Source organism: Gavia stellata, chromosome Z (genome assembly GCF_030936135.1).
Source record: "Gavia stellata isolate bGavSte3 chromosome Z, bGavSte3.hap2, whole genome shotgun sequence".
Taxonomy (NCBI): domain Eukaryota; kingdom Metazoa; phylum Chordata; class Aves; order Gaviiformes; family Gaviidae; genus Gavia; species Gavia stellata.
Window position 1 is genome coordinate 77,722,461 of NC_082637.1, and position 7,657 is coordinate 77,730,117.

The window sequence follows — 7,657 nt, forward strand, 5'->3', positions numbered from 1 at the left end:
AGCCTCCTCTTCTCCAGGCTAAACAACCCCAGCTCGCTCAGCCGCTCCTCATAAGACTTGTGTTCCAGACCCCTCACCAGCTTCGTCGCCCTTCTCTGGACACGCTCCAGCACCTCAATGTCCTTCTTGTAGTGAGGGGCCCAAAACTGAACACAGTATTCGAGGTGCGGCCTCACCAGAGCCGAGTACAGAGGCAGGATCACCTCCCTGCTCCTGCTGGCCACACCATTTCTGATGCAAGCCAGGATGCCGTTGGCCTTCTTGGCCACCTGGGCACACTGCTGGCTCATATTCAGCCGGGTGTCGATCAACACCCCCAGGTCCTTTTCTGCAGGGGAACTTTCCAGCCACTCATCCCCAAGCCTGTAGTTTTGCCTGGGGTTGTTGTGGCCGAAGTGTAGAACCCGGCACTTGGCCTTATTGAACTTCATCCGGTTGGCCTCAGCCCATCGATCCAGCCTGTCCAGATCCCTCTGCAGAGCCTTCCTACCCTCAAGCAGATCAACACTCCCTCCCAACTTGGTGTCGTCTGCAAACTTGCTGAGGGAGCACTCTATCCCCTCATCCAGATCATCAATGAAGATATTAAACAAGACCGGTCCCAAAACCGATCCCTGGGGGACTCCGCTTGTGACCGGCCGCCAGCTGGATTTCACCCCATTCACCACAACCCTCTGGGCTCGGCCATCCAGCCAGTTTTTTACCCAGCGAAGAGTGTACCTGTCTAAACCACAGGCCGCCAGCTTCTCTAGGAGAATACTGTGGGGAACAGTGTCAAAGGCTTTGCTGAAGTCCAGGTAGACAACATCAACAGCCTTCCCCTCATCCACTAGGCGGGTCACCTGGTCATAGAAGGAGATCAGGTTGGTCAAGCAGGACCTGCCTTTCATGAACCCGTGCTGGCTTGGCCTGATCCCTTGGGTAACCTGCACGTGTCCCGTGAGCGCCCTCAAGATGAGCCTCTCCATAACCTTCCCCGGCACCGAGGTCAGACTGACAGGCCTGTAGTTCCCCGGATCCTCCTTCCGACCCTTCTTGTAGATGGGCGTCACGTTGGCAAGCCTCCAGTCATCCGGGACCTCCCCCGTTGACCAGGACTGTTGATAAATGATGGAGAGCGGCTTGGCAAGCTCCTCCGCCAGCTCCCTCAGCACCCAGGTGAGGAAGCCCCCTTACACTGATGCAGCGCTAGAAGAGATGCTGGAGTCTAAAAAGCCCTTCCTGGCCTCTCTCCGGCCAGCATCATGCCTAGTTTTACATTTTTGCTCACGTAAATTTGTCTCATGATTACATATACGCACCCATATATACATATACGTATGCCCACACACACACAGATGCATATCCAGTCAAATGAGGATGTAGAAAGCTCCCCAGCTGGAGGGGCCCAGCCCCCCTGAGCTATGAATCTGCCTACATGCCTGTAATTCGGCAGAAAGCGACACCCCAAACCTGCAGACCTCGCAGCCCTGCATCCCAGGCTTGATGGGGGTTATCAGGAATACATCTTGCTGGGGTGTGAATGAGAGCGTGCAACGCAGAAAGGCTTGTGCCAAAACTCCAGAGGCTTCAGGACATCCCTCTTGCGATTGCAGGAACTCTAGAAAATAAGTCCATCCAAGAAATCAGGAGTTTTGCCTGCCAAACCCTGGGTGCAGTCAGCTCCCAGCAGATGGGCCAGGTTGCCCCCCGGGACTGAAAGCCCTGGCAGGGTGCACCCCATCCCCAGAATCACAGCGGGTGCAGAATGAACCATGGATGCATGTGTCAGCATTGCCAACATTTTACCACAAAGCCCTCAGAACAGGGCTTCTTTAATACCTGAGCCGACTTCTCAGACTGCCAGTTACAAGAGATTTCAGTGGTGTTAAAGCAACCAAAAACAAGAAATGGAAGGGGAAGAAAGACCAACCTTATTTCCCTGCAGGTCTGTACTTTCCTGTGGCTGATGCAAGCTTCTCTGGTATCTCATCACACCTTGTTTTACTGACCCTGACCTACATATTGGGTGGGGCACAATGTAGAAAAGGTCTGAATAATTTATTATTGACCCAGCAGGGGAAGAAGCAAATAATGAACACATTGTTATTGAGGAGTCTTTAAAGTAAAAGGAGGAGAAGTATCTCACCACAGATAAGAAATTCTTTTTGCTGGTAAATGACAGCCAGCTGTGACCACTGAAAAAACCTTGTTCGGTCCAATGTCCCAGCTCAGGGGTTTTCCTGCGGTGTTGGTACAGTGGTATTTGTGGCACACGCGGCCACACGCTGGATAGCCCGCATGCACGGACAGACATGCGTGGAAGCACACCTATGCACAGGGCATGCATCGCCAGCGCAAGGAGGCTCCACGCCCAAAAACCCTGTGCCAAGTCCTGTTGTCAAATTGGGACTCATTTTTTGGTGTTGATGCCTGGACAAAGTGCCATGCCTGCAGCAAGAGCTTTCCTGAGCATGAGCATCAGGACTTGGCGCATGGGGTCCTCATTAAAAAAAACATCCCTAGGAAACTTGCTAAATGAGAAAAAAAAAATTTGAACTGGACTTGTTTTGCTGAGTCAGGATGAGGTAAAGGTGCTTCAAAGGAATAAACACTCCCACTGTTGAGTCATATGATAAAATCACACACCTTGACTATCTCTTAACTCTGCTGATACCAAATGACCTAAACGGAAAATACTCAGTAGTTCTGTGGTTTGCCAGGCTTGAGAAGGCTGTTGGGAATACACTGACTGCCAGGTAGATGGGTGTGTGCTGCACACTGTTCCTGTGGATTTACTCAAGCCCTTGTTCTGATCTCACTCTGTGACAAAGGAGGAGTGCCATTGCACTGACAATAAAGCTGAGCTGGTATAGCGGGGTATGATCAGAGCCAGTCGCCTGGGATTTTGCAAAGCCCAGCTAGCACAGATTTTTGTACCAGGGCACCTTTTTTAGATCTGGGGCATTACCCTAGGATTATGCTACTACTTAGTAAAAGCAAACTAAACCTGCAAATACAGCAAGTCCCCAAAAAGCCATTGGTGTAGACTAGCAAAACCCTTGGGTTAGTGGTATGGAACATGGTTAGAGGCTGGGGAGCCGTCCTGCATGCCCATGCCCAGCGCCCCAGAGGCTCCTTCGCCCCACCAGGGCAGGTGGGCAATGCCATCACGTGGATAGCACTCATGCATGTCCTGAACATCTGCAAATGAGCAGCATGGATTTTCCTAAGCATGAACTCCCCCGCCATCATATACTGTCATATGATCTTTCCTCATAATGCATTTCATTTGCATTTTCCCTGCTTTGCCATTTGCCTCTGCGCCAAAACAAGGCATGGGGTGAACCCATACGCTTGTCTCTACAGCAACAGGCAGGTTGCTGCTGGGGGTCGAGTCTTTATTCAGACTATGGGATGTTTTCGAGGTGGTATTTCATCGCAGGTGATGTTTCACCAAGGCTTGTAGGAAGTAAAGCAGTGGCTGTGATGACTGCCAGGACTGTATCTGCACTGGTGGGGCTTGCTGATTTGTGTGCTCAAGTGTAGAAAGGGAGATGGATGTGGGAGGATGTCTGCGTCCCTAACTACATACTATTCAGTTCTTCCCAGACCAGTATGTTGTTTATCTAGTGTGTGTTTGCCAGCCATCTTTAGCCAAGCAGCTACATCACATTTGAGCACCCCTTTTCCCCCCAGGGAGGAGTGCTCATTTCCCAGTGAACATGAAGGTTGCTGACTCCAAATTCAGTGAAAATGGCTCAGAATGACCTGCTGGCTTGTGCCCCAGGAGCAGGGAGCTGAACTGCAGTGGGGAGGCACTCAGCAGAGCCCCTGGGCGGGCAGCAGGCTGCAGGAGCAGAGATCCCCAACTTGCCAGTCTTGGGGCATTAGCCAGACACCACTCTTGCTGCTTAGCCAAGCAGAGTCCCAGCTCTGTGGGGTTAATAACCAGCTGTAATAAAGACAACTAATGCTATAAAATAGTAAAACAACCATCAGTTAGGCTAAGAATGTCACTAATGGATATTTTCCCAGCCCTGCTTCAAAGAACAATGATGGGCTTTCAGCAGAGCAATTAAAGCAATGCCCAGAGTGGAAATATCTCACGTGAACCAAGTCCCTCTGGGTGGTTTGGCTGCAAATTCTCCTCATGCTTAAGGTTCAAAGGATGTAAAAAGTGTTTAAAAAACTGGGGAAGGGGGATGAAGGGAAAGCATGCATATTTGCAAAAAATACCCTCTGGCTTTTCTTAAGAGGGACAGCTCAGGGCACATGGTGCTACGGCACGCTGGAGAGGTGAAGTTACCTAAAATCTGTCCTCCAGAGGGAACAGATAAAACTGCTTCATCCTTGTCTCTCCGCCCCTGGATGCCTCTGAGCTGTGTTACACCTCCATGAATAAGGAGACTCTCCTCTAAGCACGCTGTAGCTGGGGGGAGGTTTGGGGTCTGCTCACCTCACAGCAGGTGCAGGGCACCGGGCGGACAACCCGGACACCTGGGAGCACCTTGGGGTGCTGTGCTGCGCCCTGTTCGTCTGCTGCTGCAGGATCAGGCAGAGTTCTGCTAATGCACAGGAAGCAACAGACAAAAGGTCGGATCAGGTGGAGGGAGTGCCGTTTTCTGGGGAAATCTCTAATTTCTTGGGAGCTATGGGGACTTTCCTCCTGCAGCTGCTCTTTTGCTGCTAGGCAGATCAGACAAGAGCTGGGGGCTCCTGTGCAGTATTTAAAGCAGCAGAAGAGAAAGCTGAGGGGGCAAATGCTTTTTCTTCCTTGCTGTCCGTCAACCTGCCTTGAACTGGGGGGGCCATGACTGGTCCCCCCTCTCCAGCAAGAAGGCAGGAGAAGGGAGTCCAGCATCCATAATCAGCTTTGGCCCCCGACAGCATCCCTGGCTGCCCACACTGCTCTGGGGGGTGAAGGGGGAGGGCACTGTGCTGCAATGCTCATCCCAGCAGCATCAGGAACCCTGATATGGTGTCCCCAATGCAGGCAGAGGCATCTGGAGTTATTGCTCATCGCATCAGCTGTGCAAGCCACCCTGCTCCGAGTCAGCCCTCAGCACCGCGTGGTATCACTCACAGGCAGCTTCTCTGATCCCAGAGAAAATCCCAAACCCTGAGCACTGGGGCCAGGCAAGGCCATTTCTGGAGCTATGGGGTCAGATAAAAGGAGATGCAGGATGAAATGAAGCATCTGGATTCAGGAGCAAACTCTGAAGTTCCCCAAATCTTGGAGGGATTTGCTCCAAGAGGTCTGGCTTGGGCTTTCCTCTCTTCTTCACCAGTAATCCCTCCCCAGCCAAAAGCAGGACAAGCATTTGTACGGACCCAGGTGTATTGCTTACAGAGAAAACCATTACTGGCAGCACCACAGACCTGCAAGGATCCTCTGTCTTTAGCAAGCACAGAGGAAGCGGTGTCTAAAGAAGCTTCCTGACTGTCTCACTAGCTAGCTTTAGCAATAACCTGCCACAATCATATCTCTCCTGGGGAGCAAATAAAGTTCAGCTCTCAGCTCAGAGCAAATCAAGAAAATTTGCTTCAGAGGAATGGCTGGTTTGTAAGTGTTGTGGTTTAATTGCAGCAGAGCAGCCTGTCCAAATGCACCACATTCAAGGAGATCCTGCAGCTCTTCTCTGCCTACGAGTCTATGGACTGAAGACAGTGTACTCAAATAAAATAGCACAGCTTCTGTGCTGCAGAGTGCTGACAAGTGCTGGGCTTATTACTCGTCATTGTGGCAAATCCATTTATTCTACTTATTCCAAAAGGAATGAGCGAGATGATGTTCTTCAATTTTTGAAGTCAATTTGGTGGCGGTTAAGCGATGGAAAACAGAGACTGAGTCATCTTTATACATAAAGTTCAACAACTTTAGATCTCAAGCATAAAAACCAAACTACTAAGCCCCTCTCACCAGACTGCAAGAATTTAAAACATCACAAACTCATCCAAGTAAAGCAGTCCCCTTGACTGCAAGAGGCTGCCTTTTTTAAGGGTCAGACCAAAAAGCAAACTAGTTTCTGCATGTAACATTTAACAACTTGGCCATAAAGGAGACGTAAGGGGGTGAAGAAAGAGGCATTTCCATGGGCTACTTCCCCTTCCTAAAGTCACTATCTGTCCTCCAGCAACTGAGCCTTGCAATAAAATGAAACAGGAATCAAAATGCTCCTGGTTTTGATTCTTGCAAGACCAAAACCTCAGATACATTGGGATGAGAGTCCAGCACTAAACACCACAAAATATCTACTGATTCAGGTTTGTTGGAAATATATACTGGGCATCTAACGCAGTTCTTGTTTCACATCCTTGGAAGTTACAACAAAGTTAGGTCCTACTCGGTAGAGATCATTCCTGGTACAGATATGCATAACAAAGGGGGATTTCAATGTGCACTTGTAATATTTTTGCCAATTTTTGTCCCCTTCTGTCCCCTAACATACCAAATATAAAACATAGCTTTTCCTTTGTTTTTCTGGTAAGGATCCTTAGTTTTTGGAAAACAACCCTGTTCTACTCAAGTCACAAGATCCACACCAGCTAATAAAGAGGGCCAAGCAAATCCAAATCAAATATAGACCATCATGTTTTATTACTGCAAAATAGGAGAAGCTTTCCAGCCAGCTGCCAGGAAATTAATGGAGGATTACCTGGGCATTTCTTTTTTCAAAGCCCTGACCTTTTATCGCTGTTTGAATTTCCACCTTGGTATACACCTGGGAGAGGTGGTTGCTCCTCTTAATGGGCAAATCTCTTAATTGTGCCAGCCAAGTAAAACAGGAAAGAAATCAGGAAAAAGCAAGTCTCTTGCTGGGAGTGGGGAAGCAGACTCTGTAAAACTGGATGCGGACACATCTCGTACTAGGGGAAGGTGGTCTGTTTTCTCCAGAATATGCTTCACACCAACCTTTCATGGTCTCTGTATTTAGTGGGCACTTATTTCTACTACCTGTGTCAATAAGTAATTGGAGCCTCAACTTCTCCAGGCCTGGACCTGGCTCTCCTGACAGAAAACTGCATGCAGCTCAGACGCCTCTTCTGCTAATATTTCAGTCCTGATGGCCCAAGAAAAAAAAGACCATGGGGGAAAAGGAAAGCTACTTTTTGGGTGGATGTGAGCCAGAAACTCAAAGTTTACATGCAGGGTCATGCATAGTCTTGGGGTGTCCTGCTCCAAGGCTGGTTAGTGTTTTATGCCACAACCAAATAGACAAAGGCATCAGATTAAGAATTTTCTTATACACCTTCCAATGAGACCGCATCCCAACAAATACCATTGCTACTGAAAGCCTGAGCTACGGTGTTGAGGCATTACTAGTGTTTTGGGTTTAATCTATGTTAAAAAAAACAGAGGAAGGACTGAGTCGTTTTTACAGGGTCCTGAATGGCTTTATATTGTGTGAAGGCTGCAGAAATGAGAGCCCTGAGCAGGTGTTAGGGACCGCCCGGCACCTCTCAGCCCAAGGCAATGTACATCAGCTGGTTTCCAACCTATACGGCAACCAAAAGCAATGTGAGCCAGCAACGATAAAAGAGGTTCACACACAAAAAAGCAGTTCAGTAGCCTTTGCCTCCTGCCCTGTTCACAAAAACAAAAGGCCAGTGACCAGTCAATGTAAATTACGGCCAGAGATCCTCTTGGAAACACCAGCTTTGTTTTGAGTCAACA